Below are 24,832 nucleotides of genomic sequence, written 5' to 3' on the forward strand. Positions count from 1 at the left end.
AGTTTTTCTGTCGGTCAGTTGTCCTTGACATATGTTATTCCATGGGTGACAGGAATACACAGACATTATTAAAGATCCAGATTACCGCTATGGGCCAAATTCTCGACTGACATGACAGGCCATCAACAATATCACCCTAATTGGCTGTTTTATTTTCGTTCCATGAGTGAACTTATTTGGCCAACTTTTAATGGAAAGACAGTTTTTAAAGGCTCTTCGCTGGACAACAGTAACAATCTCATTTTCATTGTCTGTCAGTCCCATACAAGCTTTCAGGCGGTCAAACACGACATTAAATTTGGACTAAACAAGCCATATAGACCTACATGAAACAGCACGAGCTTCAATTCAACCGTGGCTCTTAAAGACAAGGTCATGAGCGAGAGTGAAGGTATCAGGACCAAAACATCTTGATTGCCCCCTGGTGGCTGGCTGCAGTATAGGTCATAAATCCCGCCCCCTCCATGTTACCGGCTGGGACATGAGCCAAACTAAAAAACTAACTAAACTAAAGTACACGTCAAATACATTTTTCCCAAAGATGATTTCTGTCATTTTGGGTAGCCTAGTTCTTATTATGCTGATGTTTGTCCAAGTGCTCAATTTTCTGATAAGTTTGTTTTTAATTAGTTATTTGACGATATAAAAAGTGGGTGTGACATCACGATTGACAGCTCTGACAGCCGCTCTCAAACCTCCGTCAGGCAGCGACACCCAACTCTACTGTGCAGACTCTGGCTCCAAATGACATCACACAAGCAAGATGGCACCTCCAGGACAGGAGATATTTTGGCTTAACTTTTGCATCACGGTAGGAAGTGGAGATGCCATGTCCATCTTTATATACAGTCAATGATCAGGACTAACAGGCTCCTTATCTGTTTACATCAGGGCAGATAGCTGAGGTCCAGGGGTCTTTAAAAATGGAGGCTGGTCTACAGAGGTTGCCAGTCCATTTCTAAAGAAAAAGGTTTCTGTCCATTAAGTCAGGAAGGAGTCACAGGCGAATACTGTCAGACAGACAGAGAATAGAAAGGTGATGATAAAGAACAAAAGTGGAAAAGTAAACAGGCAGCTGAAGCAGACGTGTGGGTGTGAGGAAGATCGAAGAAGTGGACAGACAGAGTGGAAGTGTTTAACAGTGGTGAGGAAGGGTATATAGAGTATAGTATAGCATAAGAGTAGTAGTATAAGAGGTTTACAAATTGTAAAGGAGTTATCAAGTCAAGTCAATTTTATTTATATAACCCAAAATAACAAAATACATTCAGCATACAACAACCTCTGTCATTAGACTCTATATTTAGATGAAGAAAAACTCCACTAGTAAAGTAATTGGTAGCTGAGAGAGCATTATAGCAACTAAAAAAATTAGTTTAAAATTCTTTCAGTTGTACTGACCAACTTTGCAAATTGGCAGCTCCACATAGTCGTGCCACATAACAGAACTTCAAGTTTACAAGCAGGCCACAAATGCTCCCACACTGCTGATGAGGAGACTGTTTGTATTTAGCTGTTAAAACTGAGCAATATGTCGGTATTATTGTTATTGTTGATCATATTATGTTATCGTTTTAAAAAATTATGTTGTCTAAATATATTATTCCAAAACTAAAAAGGAATTATTGAGGTAAATTAATTATATCAACTTATTTCAGGGTTTCCAGCAGTGTATCAAAGTGGAGACACACTGAAATAAAGAGTGCCTCCGCTAACGTCAGAAGTTGTTGTCACATTTTTATAAGATAGTACATAAAGCTTCAGGGAAAACGTGCAGATGTGTTACATCTCACAGTAAAGGCCACAACTTTGCGGGGTGAGACGACTGTTTAGAATATCATCCAGCTTCACTGATCGATCACACTGTACGTTGGTTTTGCAATAATTATTTCAAGCAGCATGTTGGGGAAAAAAGAGACGAGAAGAAGTGTGAAAAGTTGAGGCTAACAGCTCAGTCAGTCACATTCAGGTACAGATGTGAGAGAACAAGTCCCTGCTCTCCTAGTGGTCGGACCACAGGCTAAAGTTAGTTTGATGATCACCAGCTGGACACATATTTAACTAACAAAGTCTGCATCAGGAGGAAGTTAGTTTAAGGTTAGATATTGAACAGCTAGACTTACATCTGTAGCTCTGTGTTGTTTGTATCCATGACTCAAAGAGTTCAATTAAAGAAGAGCTCTCTCATCTTTACCACCACTAACCAATGACCAGACAGAAACCCTGTATTTTATATGTGATTTTACATAAGTTGCCATATTTTGATATAAATCCATTTTGTAAAAATATTTATTAATAATAATAATAATTAGAAACGGATGTGGCTCAGGAGGTACAGCAGGTCAGCTATTGGCTGCAGAGTTTGTGGTTCCAACTGAACTCCAGTTGCTCCTGTGCCAAACCACTGCCTTACATGGCAGCTCCACCACCACTCGCATACAAATCCATCAACAGACATGCGCCTCCCTACCTACAGGAACTGATCATACCACAAACCTCCACCCGCACCCTCAGGTCTGCCAGCAGCTTGCTCCTCCGGGCCCTGAATACTAAGTTCCGCACCATGGGGGATCGAGCCTTCTGCTCTGCTGCACCACGCTTGTGGAACAGTCATCCTAACCATCTGAAGGCAGCACAGACCCTAGACTCTTTTAAAAAAAGGCCTAAAAACCTCAGAAAGGTTTTTCATGCTTACTCTTATTACTATTTTCTTTTGTTATGTGTTCTACGTTATTAATACTGTAGCACCTTGAGTGTCACTATGAATGAAAAGTGCGGTACAAATGAAATCTGTTATTATTATTGATGTTTATGTGGGTGAATGAGAGGCACACTGTGGAGTGCTTTTGTACAAAAAATGCAGTATAAATGCAGTCCATCTGATAACAACTATATCACCCAGCCCTAATCAAGAATGAATAAACACTCAATCGCATTTTTAGCTGCAATTATGTTTATATGTCTAAATACTTCATAATAATGTACCTCATGTGATTTTTGTGTTTAGGTCCCAGCTGGAAACACTTCTCACAATAATGTCAAGGCAGGTATCAATTATTTGGCTAAATCTGATATTTTTTTATCAGAAATCATCAAAGACAAATATCTCAATACATTCTCACTCCCTGCTCATATTATTGCATCTTTTAGTCTTAAACACTGTGTGGTCCCTGGCTATCACTTTGTGCACTCAGCAGTATTTAATCAGCTTTGATTAGGAGGCACAGGATGCTTCATTACATCTCCGCATATAAACACAGAGATTGCACTTGCTGTGTGCTTTTTTTATTAAGTAAAAAGTAGAAGAAAGAGGGTAATGTCTGTAACATCAGTGTCTAACCACAAGCTCTGCACGTCCATGCTACTATTCATTTTAATATTTTACCCCAACACCCACTGCAGGCACAACCATCCCAGTGGGTGATCCCTATTTGACTCAGCCTACAAGGTCATTCTCTTTTCAAGTCTCTCTACTTATACTTCTCTTCTCAAAAAGTTTTCCTCTCTCACAACACCCTTGATATAAGAGAGGAGATTTCACAAATCTACAAACTTTCTCTCTGTATACTTTGATACTGTATTTAACCATTCTGCATTTTGTGATTCATTGTTGATTTATTAGATCTAAGTGGGTTTTCATTTCGTCCTCTGAGACAAAATAAATAACCTAACTTGGATGCCAATGTTCTCTGGAGGTGTTGGCACTAACAAGATAGAAAATGAATGTGTAGGTCCAAAAACTTTAAGCTTTCTCTTTGTTTGTTTCTCAAATCACCGTAATTACAGATGACTTTGCCTAGTTTTTACAGAACACTGATTATTGAATAGAGGGAGATTATTTCTGAAAATATTTTATATTAGTTCAGCATTGATGGATCTCACGATAGAAGTATCACTGCTGAAGACATAAAGAGAACCAAGCAACTAATGACATGAATGTAACGACTGTGCTTACATTTTAAGTACTTTAAAAACACCAGCTGCCATTACTAGAAGCACGGAGGCACAATAACCCCAGCTATAACTAATTATTTCATTCAAACTCTTTACTTTATCTGTCTGAAGATACAGTGTCCTGTGGTGCAGTCATTGCAACAGAATTTTTTTTAACTCTGCACCATATGCATAAAACATCAGCTCGCCCTCAGGCTATACTAATGACGTGACCGTTAAGAGTTCAACTCTAAAGGATGAACACCAAACGAACCAAAACGGTCTGAATTCTATCATAAATAATAAAAGTGACAATGCCGTTCAGCCTCACACAATCTTGGTTCATCATTCTGATGCTCTATCACACAGTCAGGTGGGATTTATTCCTGTGTGCCTGTGGTGTCTGATACACACTTGTTTTGTTTGGAGGTGTGAGGAAGAGAGTGAGTCAAGGTGCATCGCAGCCATCATGCTGGTCCTCTGCAAAGCTTCACCCAGAGATGCTGCAGCACTGAACTCGAACTGGCATTTAGCGGCACGCTACTGTACATAATACTGGAGGTGCCAAGACTGTTTGAGAGGTGTGACACGAGCATCAGCCTACGCCTCAGCAATGGAGCTCTTATCACTGCTGGTATTTTTCATGTGGAAAACGTGCTCCTCCCACAATGTTTTCACAGTCAATGCTGTGATAAAGCGGTATATCCAAGTAAATAAAGACGTGAAATGTTGTGATAAAATTATTTTCAGCCCTAGTTTGCTCTGCACGGCATATGATAGCATCAACGCTAAATATATTTAAAGACGGAAAGCCTTCTGATGGTAGTTGACACGGATAAAAAGCCTTCAGAGCTTTGACATGTCATCGGGACAGGCCGCACTACTGTGTATAGACTCCTTTATAAACTGAATGAGAGGTTTAGTGAATGCTCCAAATGCCTTCTAGTCTCCTACATGAGCATGTCAAAGTGTATTAGCCCTGAATAAGCCATGGGACTCCCATGACAGGACAATCTCACAGCCCGGGGCTGCTCACCTGACAGCAAAGGGCAAAACTAACCACTTAGGTTGAAAAAGATTCAACACACTTGAGTCATTATACAGAGAGTCACCCTTTTGAAGAAGTGTTTTATTCTAGTTCAGTGTTACTGCTTTAACAGACACATATATTGAAAGGGGAAAAGTTACATTTATAACATTTTTTCATTTTACCATCTCCATTAATGTTTGCATCATAGGATCATGTTGGTGCTCTTCTATATTTATCTTGTTGTCAAATCCCATGAAAAGACTAAAATCAACAATACTTTAATCTGATTCTCTTTCCGACCTCCCTAAGAGAAAATCTTTAAAGGGGATGTATTGTGCATATTTCCAGGTCTATATTTTTAATCTGGGGCTCTACTGGAATAGCTTTGTATGATTATACAAACTCCTTATTTAACTCATACTGACCCTTTACGCTGCCCCTCAGTTCAGCCTCTGTCAGAAACAGGCTGTTTTATCTCCTGTCTCTTTAAGGCCCCCCTCCCGCTGAGGCCACTCTGTTCTGATTGGCCAGCTCTTGGAAGCTACCCCTCAGCAGACTTCCACTGGTTGCTGAAGCTACGTCAACAAACTATGCAACAAACTATAGTAGGAGGATTTCACAATGTTTGCTTGTTCTTTACTCAAAATGTCAACTTCTCAGATAAATCCGTACATGTCTGAGCCGAAATCTGATCCAAGAAAGTGCTCAGAGCAGGTTGAAGTCTAAGCTTTTGACTTGCAGGGAGCATTTCTACATACATTAACCTCAAGTTTTGGAACTTTGACTATGTTTAGCATAGATGGGGCGGCTGTGGCTCAGGAGGTAGAACAGGTCGTCCACTAATCAAGAGATTGGCGGTTCGATTCTCAGCTCCTCCAGTCCACATGTTGAAGTGTCCTTGGGCAAGATACCGAACCCCAAATTGCTCCCGATGGCTGCGCCAGCACCCTGCATGGTAGTTTGCCGCCATCAGTGTGTGTGAATGTGGCTTGTAATGTAAAAGTGCTTTGAGTGGTCGGAAGACTAGAAAGGCACTATAAAAGTGCAGTCCATTTACCATTTACCATAGATATCTGACATCATATAAATAATAGAAAATCACAAAAAGCACATGTCCCCTTTAAAAATGGGTCACAAATGTATAGTTTCAAGTCTAAGTAGTTGCTAAAACATCTGGGTGCTGTAGTCTGTAGCAAATGATACTCAAAGGAGTAAATTGTGCATTTGATTATGTTAAGAGGCTTCTCCCATTCAGTGACAAGCTGCTTTATGACAGTGTTTATAGTAGCAGCTTTGTCCTGTTCCTACTTATAGTTGAGGAGACATTTGCTCTATACTTGTCCTTATACTTAAATCCTTTTTCTCTTATAATGTTTAAATATATTGTTTGAAAGTACTTCTAATAAACCATAAATCTCACCTGTGTGGCATTCCTTCCTTACTCATACACTCCTCTAACATAAAATTATGTAACACTAAATTTCTTGGCAGCTTGACATTATGATTCTTTCTGCTGTAACTTTGCTTAATATTAAACGTTGTGATACAATCTCCCCTTGTTTCAACTCTTTAGGAATTTATTTCCTCCAGTAAAATACAGAACATGAGCTGACACTAGCGGGCCTAACAAACTTAACCAGACACACTGTAGACTGTAGGAATGTGCTAGCTTAGCAACATCAAGGCTACAAACAACCCGTGATGAACACTTTCTTAAAGTAACAGGTTCACTGTAAAACACAAGAATCCCTACTCACTCTATCCAGAGTAAAAATTATGTTTTAATAGTACGTAATTGCCTCCTCAATTATAAAATGAACCCAATTTTTTAAAATATAATTTCCTTAAAGAAAAAAACAAAACATGAGTACAGTAAAGTTCCCTGTGACTATTTAAAACACAGTTGTTGTTGACTATTGTATAGCCATTACTTCATTATTACAAAGACAAACATAGACACTATGTAAATGCTTTTTCATATTTAATGCCATAGCCTCAACCAGCACCCATTGATGCAGTATTAGCATTCAGTCACCACAATGAGAATGAGCACAACAAAAAAGCTAAAGCTGCACAGCGCAGAACGAGGCTCGGATAGTGAATGAGACTGAATGACTTTCACAAATGTGAGCTGACAGACAGACTCATTCCCCTGCTCACCACTGTCTACTATTGATCCAGATGGCCGTTCACAGAAACAACTATCTTCCAGTATACATTTATCAACAATGCATGCCAGGAAACTGTTGTTAAACACACTAATAGCACTGGTCCCTGCTGCGATCACTATGGATTTTGGCAGTACAATTACAGGATGAATTAACTGTTGAGAGTATACAAGGCATACAGCCCAGTCCAGCTTGTTTATTTCTACGTATAAGTAATGGAAACTATATTAATGAAGTTGTATGAAGACATATGATATATGTGTCACTTCTATTGAGTCTTACACTATTTTATCCAACCTGAGCTGGATAAGACATTGTAGGTTCTCAGTCTTTCATATCCTCTTAAAAGAATACAAGAAAGCTTCTTATGAACGTACATTAAGCCCCCTGTGTTAGTCTAAACAAGATCAGGGACGTAGCTTCTATAAAGGTAGTCTGTGGGAAATGATGCAGAAAATGGCCTCTGTGATTTGTGGTTGCATTTTGACCGTCTCTGAGGTCCTCTTATACTCATTAATCCTGAGCCTGCAGTGGCACATTGCTGGTAGAGAAATGAGGAAATCAGTGCACATTAAACATTTCCTATATCAACAGAGCTGACATATGGAGCTCTGTCTAACAAGGATGAGAGACTTCCAATAAGAGAGCAGTTAATAAAATTAGATAACATGCCAATCATAGAGGTGTAACGGTACACAAAATTCACGGTCCGGTATGTTCCTCAGTTTTGGGGGCACGGTTTGGTACAGCAGAAAAAAAACAGAGAGGAAGAAAATGATATTTTGCTCCTTTATTTTTAAAAATATAAACATTCAACAATGGCTCATTGGCCGTAACTATTACTGAAACTGTTCAGTTGTGCTGCAGTGGAAAAGGAAAACAACCTTTCTGTTTCCTGCAAGGAGTCAGGACACAATGGTTTTATAGTGATTTGTGGTCATTCAGAACTGGTTCTTATGACATGCTGTCTGACCATGTCAGAAATTAAATGTGTTTATAGTTGTTCCGAATGGCTTCACTCAAAGGCGACCGTCACAGGGAGGGGAGGGGGATGAGGAGATGCGATATCATTTAAATACGGGGACAATAGCACATATCTTAATAATAATGATAGCAGCAACACTTAATGAGCATGGGTAACCAGGGTAACTTGGCTAAGCCAGCGAGCATACATCCATGAGCATGCTACTTGCATGCTACAGCTAAGTGGTGCACTGCCAAAATGTTCTGGGTGGAACTCTAGTGCTAGAATTATTGTTTAGTAAGTGGACTATTAAACTATTTTGACAGTTAACATTTGGGTCACGGAGCATACCGAACCAAGGACAGTCATGTACAGAACTGAACATCCTGTACCGAACGGTTTGAGACAAATACATGAGCTGTTACACCCCTAGACAATCATAAAACACATGTTGTTGTCCAATGGCTCAAAAAGCCTTTAACAATAAAGAAGAGTGAGTAAATATTGCATGAGTAATACACATTAGTTAGTTACACATTATTTACACATCAGTGTTTTTCTACATACGGTTTTAGGCAGACATGGGCTGTCAAAAGAGTTTGAATGCCCTAAGGCCAGAATCATGAGCCTGATCTTTGATCTCTATGTGATGGTTGGATGAACACCATTTTACAGGCAGGCGCAACAATAACAGAACGGCGGGGAGATGCCAGAGCCAGCTGTGCATGGGCACAAACACAGTCTTGTTGTAATAGAAGTGAATACTGAGACTAAATTAATGATTAGCTAAAGGGGAAAACAGTCTGATCATAAGAGATTAGTTAAATAAGAAGTACCACATTAGGCACAAAACTGTGCAAACCAGAATTGTGAGGGGAGAGAGTGCTGTACTTTGAAAAATATGTCTTATATTCTATGAGTCTTATAGTCAACAAACCCCATGAAAGGCACCAAACCCATGATGAATTGATCCCACTAACAAGAATTGCCTGTGTAGCCAAAGCTCAATACAGTTTATTCCTCTGTGCCATAGACCTCCACTGTTGTGTCATGAGCATGATAGTTTTTTTTGGAGTCGATACAACTACAGTGACCGGCTGTTTTACGCAATTTAAAAAACAAAAAAAAGAAAGACATGATTTACATCTTCTGTTGAAGCTGAGAGCCACAGAAAGGTTAGAGAAGTCACATTTCATGGGATTTGTAGACAATAACAAAAATATAGAATATCAGCCTGCATCCTTTAAATATGTCGCACAAGTGTCAGGAGCCGCACTTAATAATAAACAATACCTGCAGGATGTGTGAAATTCAGTGTGAATGTAGCTCACTAGTATGCGCACTCTGACTCCCGGCACCCTGACAGAGAGATTCAACTCTTCATCTGAATCCCTGTCAGATCCATGAACCCCACATTCAAATAGATAGATAGATAGATAGATAGATAGATAGATAGATAGATAGATAGATATAGATCCCTGAGTACATACATAAAGCTAGGAGAAAATGTGTACAACGTGGCAAAAAAGACATTGTCCAAGATCAATCGAATTGTAAACAAAACCATCTCCCCTCGCTGCTCCAAAATGGCACGAGTAAACACACATTCATATCTTTTTTTCTAACGGCAGAGGATTTCTATCTGCTGTGGGACTGTGAATAATGAATATGGGATTCACTATCGCAGTTTTAAGAGCACACATGCTTCCTGAATGAAAACAGGCACAAACACGCATGCACACAATAACATAACCATACACACACACACACACCCGGGTAAGAAGATTCAATGCTAAAGGCAGCACATTATACAGTAAAATATTCTGCAGCAGTCTTGAGTTCCTTCCTCACATCATGTGATCATCGAGAAACTATCTGTCTGCAGTGACATTTACGTGACGGTTGGAATCTGCAGGTACGCTATCACAAAGCCAGTGAATGAAGCTGCTTGTCATGGGGACTGCACACATGCACGTAGCATGTGCATGCATGATGTATACTGCTGCAGTGCAGATGCAGAATGCAATTCTTCCTTTACAAAACAAGCAGTTGATGACTTAATATCTTAGCTATCTAAGGCACTTAAATCTAATCTCTAACTAAATCTAGTTTGTTTTTTTTGCTTTTAGTCTTTTATTTTTTCCTCCTCTTTTCAGCATGACTGCTCCAACTTTTGTCACATCTGATTTCTACCAACACAGCAGCATATAAACTAAGGCCCACTGCCTCCCTGAGTCAGTTTTCTCCATGCACTGTAGTCACATGACAGTTTCCCAAACTCCAGCAGCCTTTTCACTTCAGCAGTGTGCTGCTTCAAGAGCTGGTGGCACACCAGGAGAGTTTGAGGGGTCCCATGGGAATATTATTATCTGAGATATTACAGAGTCATGATTTCCTCTTGAATACAAATGTGTGCAAAACCTGAAGACTCCAGTTATGAATTCATGTATGTTATGATAAAAAAAAAAATGTGTATGAAATCACAGTTTAAAAGCTGCGTATGCATCATATAGACATGTTTAAGTTGCACTGGAGGACATTTGAATTTTTCTACATGCAGCAATAAGCAGGTTCAGTCCCCCACACATCCAGGCCAAATAGGCCGGTCTCAAAGTCCCAAAGCTGATTCAGGCTTTCGATTAACAACTGCTTAACACAGTGACAGTAAACATTGACACATTCAGCACTAAAAAAAATATTGATCCTCATATCTGCACTGCACATGGATCAATCACAAGCAGCGTATCATGTGGGTGTGGACGAGCGGCATCACCAAATGTCATCTTGGAGCTGTGAACGCTACCGTAACGACTTAAATGTACAAACAGGCCTGGAGACAGGTTAATTAACGCCGATGCTGATGGCAGCAGCTGTGCCCTCTCTGAGGAAAGGGCGACAGCCTGGCATATGCCCGATTTTCTGCTGTTTTCACGGCAGCACTGGCTCATCGCTGGACTCCCCGACGTTGCATAAATTCGTTGCACAGGAGCAGCGGCGTCAATGAAGCGACAATTGAAAACATACACAGCACACGCACACACACGCCGACACGAACGTGATCGAAAGACGGGGTTAAAAAAGGAAAGAAATGCGCGTCTCACTCACCTCGCAATCTTCTCCCCATTTTTTTTCCTCCGCTCCAACCAAGGAACCGCTCCAGCCTTCACTGACGTCACGCAGCCCCTCTCTGCAGCAGAGAGCAGCAGGCCTGCAGAGGACGACCAGGGAGGAGAGACGGAGAGGAGGGAGGAGGAGGAGAGAGAGAGAGAGAGAGAGAGAGAGAGAGAGAGAGAGAGAGGAGGGGGAGAGAGAGAGAGCGTGAGAGAGAGAGAGGAGAAAGAGAGGGGTGAGAGAGGAGGGAGAGAGAGTGAGAGAGAGAGGAGGGAGGAGAGAGAGAGGAGAAAGAGAGGAGGAGGAGAGAGAGAGGAGGGAGGAGAGAGTGAGAGGAGAGAGAGAGGGGAGAGAAGAGGGAGGGGGAGAGAGAGGAGAAAGAGGAGGGGGGATAGAGGGAGGGGAGAAAGAGGAGAGATAGAGAGGAGAGAGGAGGGAGAGAGACAGAGAGGAGGGCGGAGGAGAGAGAAGAGAGAGAGAGGTGAGAGAGGAGGGAGAGAGAGGAGGGCTGAGAAGGAGAGAGAGAGGAGAGGGAGAGAGAGTGAGAGAGAGAGGAGGGAGGAGAGAGTGAGAGGAGAGAGGAGAAAGAGAGGAGGAGGAGAGAGAGAGGAGGGAGGGGGAGAGAGAGAGAGGAGAAAGAGGAGGGAGAGAGAGGAGAGAGAGAGAGGTGAGAGAAGAGGGAGAGACAGGCAGAGGAGAGCGAGAGAATTTTATAATTTCCAAATTCCAATTAAAATCTGAATCTAATCTAAAATATTTGATAGTGTCATCCAGCCCGTTACGCTGTATGTTAGTGACGTCTGGGGTCCAGTCAGTCATCCTGGTTATACCTGCTGGGACAAACATCCAACAGAATCTTTACATGCAGAATTTTGCAGAAACAATTTACATGTACACTGAAAAACACCAACAAATGTAGAGCAGAAATAGACAGATACTCAGTGATAAATAACATTCAAAAGAGAGAGACTCAAATATTTTAATCAACTGAAATCCAGCCTCCTAAACACCCTCCACTCCAAAACCCTCCAAACCCCAAGAGCTGAGCCCAGAAAAGAGTCCCCTATGTCAGCTGGTGCTGAGACTAACTGCCCCCTCTCAGACACACTCTGACCAGTCTAACACCAACACTGCTTTCCAGAAACCCATCAGACTAAACCAAATTATAACACAATGTAATGAAACCTATCTGGAACATTGTAAAGAAGAAACTAAAAAGCCAAAGTAGATTAGAATGTTATCTGGCCCTAAAAAAGAGATTATGAATTGGCAGAATATCTCTCTACTGTCAGAGATAGAAAGCAGAGACAGATCCTAACCAAGTACAGGCTCAGTGACCACAAATTGGCAATCGAAAAAGGACGACATAAAAAAATCATGGCAACCAAAAGAAAACAGAATATGTGGTCACTGTTCGACAGATGAAGCTGAGACAGAGATGCACTTCCTCCCACAATGTAAAACATTCAATGAAACAAGGAACATTTACTTTAACAAGTTCGACTCTGTAATTTCAGATTTCAAAGAGATTAATGACCTCTCAAAGTTTGATATACTCCTAGTAGAAGGAGACAGGGCTTATCTTACTGCCCAGTATGTATCAACATGCCACAACCTGAGGGACAGTGAATGACCTTGACACACACACACACAAATACATGCATAGGATATACTGTATATATATATATAATTAATATACATCAGTCTTAATGTTGTGTTAATGTTATTTTGCTTCATTGATTCTTGATGCTTTGGCAATATTGTTGTTGTGACGTTCATGCCAACTTTGAATTTGAATGCTTGAACAAATGCAAAAACATGAATCACAAAAAAAAAAAAAAAAAATCATCATCCCTCCCATCCTCAGATGAAGAGGAGGATACTGTACCTGCGAGGCTGTGGGTGTGAAGATTACTTACCACTCTTAGCTGTTTTTTGATGTTTATATGGAGATGTTTTTGATACATTGTATAACCTAATCTATTTATCAAATGTATTGTGATTTTCTAATGTGATTTTCAAACTTGCTCCTTCTACAGTTTGTAAATGTGATTGAGGACACTCCTCCCCATGATAGAGCAAACCTGTGTTCCTATAATATCTTTTGAGTTGTCACATCCCTCAATACCCTGAGGAGGACTGTCATGTCAAAACGTTGGTAACTTAATAAAGTATTCTTGCATTGTGGCTACGAGTGTGCGACTACCTTCCTTCATGCGTGTACTTTCATCGTGGTCTGCACCTCTCCAACACTGATGTGTGTTCTTCTTCTCTCCCAGACTACTTAGCACACACAGGAGAGACAGAGAGACAGACAGACAGAAAGAATATCCCATTCATCCAGCTCAGCATTGCAAGCTGTTAAGCCAGTTTGGTCCAGCCAGCTGCTGCCTGACTCCGTGAATCAATCGACATCAAGTAAAGGAGGGATTGTGAAACATCGTCCTGGCGTCACAGCTTTTACTATTTGGGATCCTGTCAGTCACCAAACCAGTATGTTTCACAGTCTGTCTTCATTCAAAGAGGTACATTCAGTTAAATTTTAGTATTAGTGTTGTTTTAATCACTCAAGTACTGTACTTAAGTAAAGTTTTGAGGTATTTGTACTGTATTTAAGTATTTCCATGTCTTGTTCACTGCATTTCAGAGGGAATCTTTTTACTCCACTACATATATTTACTTGTGTGTAAGTTGGGTGGAGTTATGATGGGAATAACATGATGTCATCAAACTGTGTGCCCTAAAAAGAATGAAATCAGGTCTAACAACACAGAAGGGTGAGGAAGATGCCAACAAAAGCATTGTTTGTACACGCCCACACTGTCCTGAGAGGAGGTATAACTAGGCAACATGAGTGAAAACACTTGTTTCATACAAATATATACATATATATATTATCACTTTATAATATATGTTGCATTACTATTAATTATGTTATCAAACAGTATAATAGTTAGAATTTTCTCTACCTAGACCAGCTACAACATTAAAATGTAGCTTATACTTAAATGTATGTGCTGCAACAAATCAGTGCTACAAATACTTCTGAATACTCACTCTGCATAATAAATACTTTTGCTTTTGATACTCTAAGCATTTTTTTCTGATGATGCTTACGTACTTTTAGTTAAATAATATTTTAAATGCAAGACTTGCACTTGTGACAGAGCATTTTTACACTGTAGTATTGTTACTTTTACTTAGGTAAAGAACCTGAATATTTCTTACACCACTGGTTTTGAATAACTTTAAGTTTGTTTAGAGAACAGGACACTTTCAAACTACTTCATTTTTGCTGAACAACAGCCACTGTAGCCACAAGTGACTACTATAACAGTACCACAAATACAGAAGAGTCTTCAAATCAACAAACTGTCAGCTACACAGTAATAAAGTTTACTGACATTAGTCATTGAAGGCTACTGATCATACCAGACCATGTAAGGCTGTAGCAGCATATGCACTGAATTGAACGAGGGTGCATTTTATTGCTTATAGATTTATTCATTATTTTGCCTTTCAAAAGTTACATGGTCTCATTCTGATTTGAGCAGCTGTATAAATATAATGTAGATCAATACAATAGTCCCATAATGAGCAGTACTGTGTCGTAGTGAATCTCGTAATGTTCTGTTTTTGTTGTTGGTGAAGTTGAAACAATTAGTCGGTTATTAGCTGATTGACAGAAAACGATTCTGTAAATATTAGGATAATCCATTCATCTTCAAAGTCAAATTTCAAGCATAAATGTCAAATATTCTCCAGTTCCAGCAGCTTCTCCAATGTGAAGATTTCCTGTATTACCAACCAGACAAAGTGGGCAACATTCCAGGCAAGTACACTATGTGTCAGATGCTTTTTGGTCATTTTATTACATGAAAATTTGTTTGGGACGTACAGAAAATGAAGAAAAACGTTGTGAAGCTGCCGTTTACAGTGAGCTTTGTACATTGTACTCGATGGGATAACATGGATGCAACAGGTCCCAACAGATATCATGGCCAAACAGTAACCAAACAGGTTAATCTGACCATTATTTTATATCATTCTAAAATGAATATTTTTTGTTTTTTGACTGTTGGTCAAACATAATGAACAGTTTGAGGACGTAACCTTAGGCTCCGGGAAACTGTGATGGATAATATTTAGTATTTTCTGATGTTTAATAGACCAAATGATGAATTGATTAGTCAGGAAAATAATTGTCAAGTTAATTGCCAATAAAAATAATGGTTAGATTCATTGAAGAGAGATGTTGCTCAGACTCACATAGGTCTTGTCCTCAGTATCGTTTCTGGGAATTTGGGCGTTTTAAAGGCAATTAGAGGCAATTATTAAATTTGACTCTTTCAGGCCAAAAACATAAATTGAATTGAAATGTATCACTGGAATTGTGGGGGAGGCTTAGAAACCAAATTTAGACAATCGTACAGGGTGATATGGGGACTTTGGACTCTTGACTTCAGTATTTCTAAAATCCTGGCTACAGCCTTGGTTTTGCTGTAGCTTCTGGTGGTGTACTGGACTGTGGCAAATGATTATCACGGATTGAATCAACATATATTTAAAACAGTTATTGTATTCAATAAGTTTAGATTTTATAGGAGGTCATCTTAATATGTTCATTGTTTCATTGTAGATTTCACACATTTCTCCATCTATAATAATTAGTTGCTGTCATATGAACTGCAAACACTTTTTCAGATATGGTATCAGCAGTTTATTGTGTATCTGTATCTGTTTGTTGGCCCTTGACATCAGAGAGTTTGAGAACATGTGGGATCTTTGTATGCAGGGTGTGTGCTATGTGTGTCATGGTGAGGGTCGTAACTCTTGCAACTAATCATACGGTAAGCTGCTATGTGGTGACAGAAAACAGAAGAAAATAGAAAAAAAGGCTACACAACTAGAAATCAGCTCCTGGTGTTTTACTTACAACGGATGTTTTGGTCCCATGCGTCATGGCTCAGGCATGTTTTTAACTGTGTTTTTACAGCGATGAGTATTTGCCTTTGTCATGTACTTTTAGCATTTATCAGTTTAAATTTAATTCACTTGCTGCTATGATCGTAACTGTATTTTCACTGGATAGACTTGTGGTTTGCTAAAGTAATGTTACATTTGGGATTTAAGCAACCAGCCTCCCAATGAGCCAAACCTTAATACAGGCTGCATAATGTGCCTGGAAGATAACTTAAGTTGTTATTGCAAAGATCTCAAACTGCTTGAAACAACTAAAACTTTTTACACAGTAAATTTAATTAAGGTTTGATGTTGTGAAATGCTAAAGATCAAGTAAGCTGAGTACCTGTTATTAAGATGTTTTGGGCCCATTTAAAAGCCTCAGGATAGGATAGGAGAATCAACATATCAGGTTTATTTATTTAGCTTTTAAATCAATCTAACAATGGCAAAAAAGTTAAACTTGCAGGAATCAGAGGTCGGGTTGAAAACACAGAATTAAATAAGTGAGAGGAAACTCAAAATGTGTGTGTGTGTGTTTGAGATATACAGTAGATTGAGAAAGAGAGAGAGCAAGAGCAGCTCCAGAAATCCCATTTAGGAGCTCAAGCACCACTTACTGGTAAAAGAAGGGAAGTACACAATTTTCTAAAATACTATAAAATCTCCCTCAACCAGAGTCCAGTAAATCAGATTTATTAAGGACCATCAGGGGCCTTTTCAGTCAATTCAATTCAATGAACACACAACTGTTTGTTACAAAACACATATCCGAAACTCTTTTTTAGATTCATTATGTAAACTGACATCAATTTTGTTGAAAAAGACAGAAAACTCATTCTACAGAGCAGAGCTATTATCATCAATCATAAATCGAACAGCTAAAAAACCTCATTACCATTTACACAACAACATGTGCCATAATTACAGTTTTCAACAAAAAATGACACAAGTACAATGAATTTGTCACCTGCAACAACAGACAATAAACCTTTTTATTACGGTGTCCTGGATGCCAAAAGGACCGATTCAAATATAATCCAAATTTTTCACTGCGCAGTGATGTCTAATATATAAACTGAGGGTTAACATTGAAAATGCCATTAAAGCCTTTTATCCTTTTTGTCTTGTGGTGTTTTCTACTCAACTTAAAATTATTCTGAGCCAGTATGCAGAACATTAAGGTGTCAAATAGGCCATAATTCATCACACTCCAGCGACTGTCAAATTATTCATGCCAAATGTCAACATTCTCCTCACTCATTTTTTTTTCCCACTGATTTTCCCAGTGAAACTTGCAAAAGACCAAAGATACAGTATGTTCTTTATAGTCTGTATTCAGTTCAAAGCTTTTTTCTGTCTTGTCTGGTATGTGTAGCTGAATTATGTCCACATATTCATAACTTACTGTATTCACAGGACAAACAATCACAATAACTACATCTTATGTTGTCTCCTTGTTGCTGTTGACTCTGTTTTGACATTTTGTTATTTATTTGTTTATTCATTCCTATATGTGATTACCCAAGTCATTTGTGATTTTTATTATTCATAATCTTCTTAACTATTAGTGCCACTGTTCAACACAGCTGAAAAAAGATCATTAATGCCGTAATTAGCAAATACACAAGATCAATACTGCACATGTAATTTTAATATAATTATACTGACTGATTAAGCGTAAATGGTTTTTTAAACCTTTGTCTGCTTTGTTTTTTACTACATTTATCAAACCTCACAACAGCCATTCAGCAGTGCTTTTCACCGATTTATGAGCAGTCAAAGAGATTTTATTCTACCTTGTTTCAGGCCTACAATGTGTCTCTCAGCTGTTCTAAAGTCACTGTATATCAGTATGTATCCAGGAATTGCTTAATTAAAAGAGGAGTCATGGGTAGAAACTAATTCCATGACAAAACAAAGATTAACTGATTGAAAATGGTTTATGATGTCAAAATAGCCTTTTTTAATTGTTCATGGTCAGCTGACTTGACATTGGGTGCTAAGTATTAACTGAACAATAAGCCAGTCTTCCCATTGCACATAGCTATATTCTCTAATATAGCTTTGAGACTTTCCTGTGTTTCACAGTAACAGCTGACACCTTAAGCCTGTTTCTTAAAAAAAAAGTACCCCTCTCATAATTAAAAAAAAGTTTTTTAAAAAAATCCAAACCTGTTACATCAATCTCTACCCCTCTACGCCCTCTACATGCTGCACTTATCCAGTCATGACAGGAAAAGACTGACACACAAAAGCTTAAAAACTCTATCCCTCGGGAGATTTTGATAGGATGAATATGATGCTGGGCCGTGTTCTCGTTCTCACGTCAAAAACCGTGGCAAATTTAGACCGAACACCTTTATCCATCCCTCCTTATTCATATTTATGAGAAGTGACTGACAAACTCATTGTCGGGTAATTACAGTGTGGTGAACCTTCATTGTCTTTAGATTGGTAGAGACTGAGACATGCTGTGCTTTGGCTTGCTGCACTAATGCAAACCCCTTCCATGTAGATATTATTAGTCACTGTTTGCTTAGCAACCACAACACATGTCTGACATTTTTGCACGACGAAAACGTTTTGGTTTTTTTTGTTGTTTTTTTCCCAGAGTTTATTTTATTTTGGCTGTGAGGATGTAAAAAAAAAAAAGAAATATTGAACGGTTGAAAAGAGAGAAGTTTTTTATGGTTGTTATGTATGAAACTCTGTATTTAGTATGTTGAAGTGATTTGTTTTTCAGGACATTGAACAGTGATGTCAACACTGAATGTGACACAAACATGCAGAAGCCATTGTAATCACATTAAATGAATCATAGAGAGGCAAGTATTTCATTTTGGGGACACCTTACTTACCTCTTTGTGTAACTATTACTGCATTCTCAAAAGAAATGAGCTTGTCCTTAAGATTAATTTAATTCCAAAGGCCATGTTAGACAAAATAACCCACACCTAAACATATCAATAAGCTGTGGCTGTATAGCAACAGCAATATATCAACATAACAGAGACAGAAAGCAGCTGAAGCTTTAAACAGCAGGGGGCACCAGTAATATGCAGGGAATAAATGATGAACAATATCACAGTTACTGAGAGAAATATTTTTAGTTTTAGTCTGCGTTGTGTCTTGTGTGATTGTTAAAGGTAAATCTTTTCCTTATTTCTGAAATCAGACATCTTTAATGTTCAAAAATGATTTGATTCATACTGAAATAACTATATAGGATTTCTCTGCCATACTAATTCCTTGCAAAAGGATGTAGTAGACGAGTCTTTTCACAAAGAGACCACACACAGGGCTAAATGACAGCCAGCCTTGCTTCCTCAAAGCATGAAGAATTCTTGCTGCATCAGTGAGTCAAATGGGCTTTTGCCTTCTGTTAACACTCAGGATAACACAATAATAGAACAACATACCAGCCTGTGGGGGATCAGCCAATATCAATATATCACCTCAAGTGCCAATTATACTATAAAATGATCAAATGTGATGAAACTATGGCTAACAGCGTGAAAATCATTATCACATTCACTGCACAACAATGCAACTGTAAGTGTGCAGTTTATTATCAAGCAGTCCAGTTATGAAAATGAGAATGTGTACTGAGACTCTGGGGTTGGAGGCCAAACAGCAGATACATATAAAACATTTGGAAATCACTTTAACATTTGTTCAAGCAATCTTGGCAAACGCTGCTGCCATTACTTACAGTCTGCACTCATTTACCCGCTGATACAAATTTTACTCAATGGTGAGGTTTGGTCCAAGGGCCATCAAATAGTTTGCTGCAGACAGTGCCAGCTTTTCATTTTCATAAAATATCAAATTTGTAAATAGATGTTGTGTTGGCCGGCTGCATGAATTTATTTGTGGAATTAAAATGCAACATGCGAGCAAACATGAGGCGTGTTAAAAAGTCAAGTTTACCTTGTTGAGCGCTGTGATTTGTTTGCACTGTGGTCCTTGAACCATTAAAGCAGCCAGGAAACACATACAGATACATCTAACAGCAAATACTGAATTTAATAAAGTGCAGTCATTGAAAGGGAAATGCACTGCTCTTCTATTTATACATTTTACATTGCAGTGGCTTATTTTGTGTCTGCAGGATATTCAAGCAAATGTAACACCTGTTTTGTCAGACAAACACAAAAAACAGAATACTTTAAAATGTTTCATCTTTTGTGTAAACTGCCACAACAATGACATTTTTATTAGTGCAATGTACAGCTGGTATCTTCACAGGAAGGACCACAGAGTGCAGTCTGTAATCATGAAAATGGAGAAATAATGATGGACAGAGGCTTTTGTGTTGCAGACATTCTAGTGTAAGCATAGCCACTGTTGAAACAATTTCTGAATGGAAACATTAACGTCCCGATATAGTAATACACAGGTCTTACAGCAAACCCCATGTATCACAATGACAACGATTATCCAGATCTCTGCATTCTTAGCTTGAGCCATGGATGTTGCCATAGTAACACGAGTATGTCTTATCAAGTATGGCCCTTGTGATTTTTCACTGCAACTTATTTAGGCTGTTCACTGTAGGTATGACAACAGGCTATTGAGTTGTTGCATTCATTTCCATGTTAATGGAGTTAACAGCCATTGTGTGTTAGCTTAACCTTTGATCTTGCCTTGTCAAATTGTTGTCAGCTAATATTAAATTAGGCTAGTAATAGAGGCTTTTTATGTAAATGATGTAAAATGCTTTAAAACTATAAATAGGCATAATTCAGCTGAGAGCTGATATGATGGTTCGTGTTATCAAAACATTTTTGCTGCGTTTTAATGATCAGATTGTAAAAAGCCATTTATGATAGAGGATATTCAGAGGTGCTGATGTTGAATGTTAATCTTATTCATCATAATCACAGTGTATTTTTTTGGATTTAATACTATAATGGCTCAGAATGCACAGAGCAAATATCTGCAGGTTTTTTTTTTTTTTTTTTGCAAATCAAGCTGGAGCCTCATGTTGAAGCATTAGTCACATAATTTACACCAATATTCTATGTAAATATAAGTGAAACCGGTGGCTCTGTGTCACCCGTCTGGAGAAACACCGCACTTTAATCTCTGCAGCATTTTGCTTGCATAGCATAACGACAAATTGCAGATTTTATTTGAACTTGGTAGTCACTTTGTAGCTCCGACTCGTCACACGCTTGCGCTTCCTCCCTCGTTGAAAATAATGAGGCTGTTTGATGTGAGACCACTATGAGCCGTAATGAGAGGAGTAGACTGTTCAGGTCACATGAAAGCTCTTCAGTCCATTTGGACCATAAGCGGCCATTACGGTGCGGGACCGAGACACCATGGAGGTCTACTGACTTTATGAAGGGGTACAGGTTTTAATGATGGAGGCAACAGCTAAATCTGTCACCCTTTTAACTTCACATTGGAAGGAGGGAGTAAATATTCCAGAGGTGTTAAACACGGGGAGACCTACAACATTCAAGGGCATGCTGAATGGGCCACATGCACAGAAACATGGCCACATTAAAAAATGACAGCATAGGGACTGTAGGAGAACACAAATGAAGAGAATCTGCCACATAAATTAAAGTCCTTGATTGTACCAGCTCTGCGACTGTTTAAGTGATTGTTCAACTTCAATCATACTTCTGTATTCGTTCATAATGATAATTTCTTTGAGGGTTATTCTTTGTTAAAAAAAAAAAATACAGATTTCACGACCCACAAAGTGATGAGTCCATAAATGATCTTTTTTCTTGTCCAGAGGCAGGAAGCAGCACATCTACCTCTCATCATATCAATCTCTTCCTCCTTCACAAGACGCCACTGTCAGTGGTGCCAGAAGAGACACAAACAGAGAGAGTGGATGAGTAGGAGGAAGGAGAGGCTGATGGTGATGGAAGGATCAGCATCTCTTCATTTATCTGCGGGACGATAGAGGAAGAGCCCCAGCTGAGATGGGGTTAATATTTCTCCAGCCTAAGTTCTGGGGAACATTGTGATTTGTCACCTCAGTAGCACAGTGAGCCCTAATACCAAGAATCTAGTTAATGGTTAGACACAGCATCCTGCCACTGGGCACCATTTTGGCTCCATAACAAAGGAAGAACTGCCTCAGCCACCGAGTGCTGCGGAGAACCGGGGCACCCTGTCACTATCTGTCTCCCCAAAGATGGCAGTTCCTGATCAGTTAATAGCTAACGGACATGTGGATGCATCAATCCTGAGGAGTGACAAGGAGTATAAATGCACAAATACACAGACCGTGGGAGCCCAACGCTGATGCTGTAAACATATCTTGTTAGCAGGAAGCAGACCCTATGCCACCGCAGCATTGACTGACAGGATCCCAGATGACTAACAACAACAGCACAGGACTTTTTTTTTCCTTCTTCTATTTCCTAACTAAGCATCTGTGATGCTGATTCCCAAACGCTGAAATTAACATTATTACCTTTATTCATTCTTTGCAGGAAACTTAATGTAGGAAAGTAATTTATTAGAAAGCAAAAATAAATAAATATTTGCACCTTTGACAAAAAAAGCAGAGGATTGTGAAAGTATGACTTTATACATTGCCTTTTATGTACTGTTCTAGTATTTTATATATTTTTCTTGTCTGCTACAGTATGATTAACAATTTTAAGTCCCGCAAACACTGCTCAGTTTCTCCATTTCCAGCTTTACATGTCCATACCATACTCTCCAAAGCAACAAAGGCAATTACAAAAACTACAACCTAACTCACATTTGTTAATTCACATGGTGATTGCTTACAACACAAGACAAGGGAATTTAGGCAGTGAGAGAAAGTGTTTTGATTTTTAAATGTGTACTGCTGATCTGACTCATACATATGAAAGCCCAATTTAAAGCGGCAAGAATCGGAGGGGGGGGTGGGCTTGGGGGAGGACGAAACATGTCTCTTTAGGTTTCCAACACTCTACAGGTTTGAGATCAGAGACATCTTCCGTCTGATATATGGCCTGAGCTTTTAGGCTTGGGAAACATACTCTACCGTATACGCCCCTCTGTGACCCCAGCATGGCTCCTATACACTCAGACAGGGAGAGACGTCACTCTCTGTGCCCTCCCCACTGTGAAAGTGACAGTTCATCACCTGCTAAAAGCCACTGGGAGGAGGGGGGGGGGGGGTTAGGACTGGCCATTATGCACTACTGAGGAGGAACAGTAAGGAATAAGGAGGGGAGGGGATCGTGGGATGCTACAGCTCTGCTATGTAGCTAATCAGAGGGGGTACAAGCAGCCAGCACAAGCACGGCTGACTGAAGAGTAGAGATCTTTTCATTAGTGTGCAGCAGCATCACAGCATATTCCTACTGACCCACATGGAAACAAATAGTGCAGAGTACATTTACTCAAGTCTGTTACTTTATACCTATATTCCACTATAGTTCAGAGGCATAGTTTGTACATATACTACACTGATTTGGCAGCAGTATTTACTAATTATATTGCAGATTTCACATGTAAAACATATGATGCAATGTTACATGTTAAAATACCAACCAGTATACAAAGTACTTACACTCAGACCACCTCAACCATCTACAACATTATAAATGAGTGTATATGTTGGTGAATCAGTAGTAATAATCCAATTTATAATAATTTAAAGGCCCTCAAAACGGCTTCTTACTCTGAGTGTCTGAGTCCTACATAAACACACTATTTTCTGACAAAGTTGGAACAGTTTTGGTTATTTTGACATGAGAGATTTCTGTGTTTGTGTTTTTGTCCTGTCTGTGCTTTTCTCACTGATTTGAAGTTGTATTGTTACTTATTTTGTCAGTAATATTAAAACATTTTCGGGGGCTTTGACCCTCTAAAAGGGCCTATTCTGCAAAATGTCTACAGTAATGCTTTACTAAATGTACTTGGTACATTTTGCTGATAATACTCATGTGCTTTTACTGAAGTAGATTTTTTAATGCAGGACTTGTAATGGAGTATTTTTACAGTGCAGTATTTCTTCTTTTACTCAACTTAATGATTATACTTCTTCCACCACTGAGACAACTGTTGTAACAAATGTATCTATGGTGTTATTGTATAAACATGTGACGGTAATAAAGATTATTTAAGGTCGTAAAAAAGACTCAAGGCTGCTCATCTTGTCAGTCCCGACTAAGATGGACTAAGACTAAAAACTTTAGTGGTGGTTTTTCTGACATTTTTTTCTTTCTTTTTTTCAACTCATAGAATAGAATATATTGTACAATACAATACAATACAATACAATATATCATTAAGGGATGCAATTAAACATAACAGACCAAAACAGAATAGAACAGAGTAGAATAGAATCAAAGAGAACATGATACAATATAACAGAATAGAATAGAATAGAATAGAATAGAATAGAATAGAATAGAATAGAATAGAATAGGGTGTAATAGAACAGAACAAGATATAATAGAACATAATAGGATGCAATAGAACAGAATAGAACAAAATAATAGGTAAGGATAGATTAGAACAAAAGAAAACAGAACAGAGTAGAATAGAATAGAAAAGCAGGACAGAATAGGATAGAATCAAATCGAATAGAACAGAGCCGAATAAAATAGAAAATAATAGAACATAATGGGATGACATTACAACAAAACAGAAGAAACATAATGGGATATAATAGGATCGAATGGCATAGCT

General features: G+C 38.8%; 1 protein-coding gene across 1 annotated transcript in view; it reads right to left on the reverse strand.

Annotated features, from left to right (window-relative positions):
• The window catches only part of fbxo41 (F-box protein 41), a 57,361-nt gene extending 46,040 nt beyond the window's left edge, over nt 1-11,321 (reverse strand). The window contains exon 1 of the mRNA XM_044347027.1: nt 11,201-11,321. The gene's annotated coding sequence lies outside the window, so the exon portion shown is untranslated. The remainder of the gene's footprint in view (nt 1-11,200) is intronic.
• Between the last annotated feature and the right edge of the window lie 13,511 nt (nt 11,322-24,832).

Source organism: Thunnus albacares, chromosome 3, assembly GCF_914725855.1.
Source record: "Thunnus albacares chromosome 3, fThuAlb1.1, whole genome shotgun sequence".
NCBI classification, from domain to species: domain Eukaryota; kingdom Metazoa; phylum Chordata; class Actinopteri; order Scombriformes; family Scombridae; genus Thunnus; species Thunnus albacares.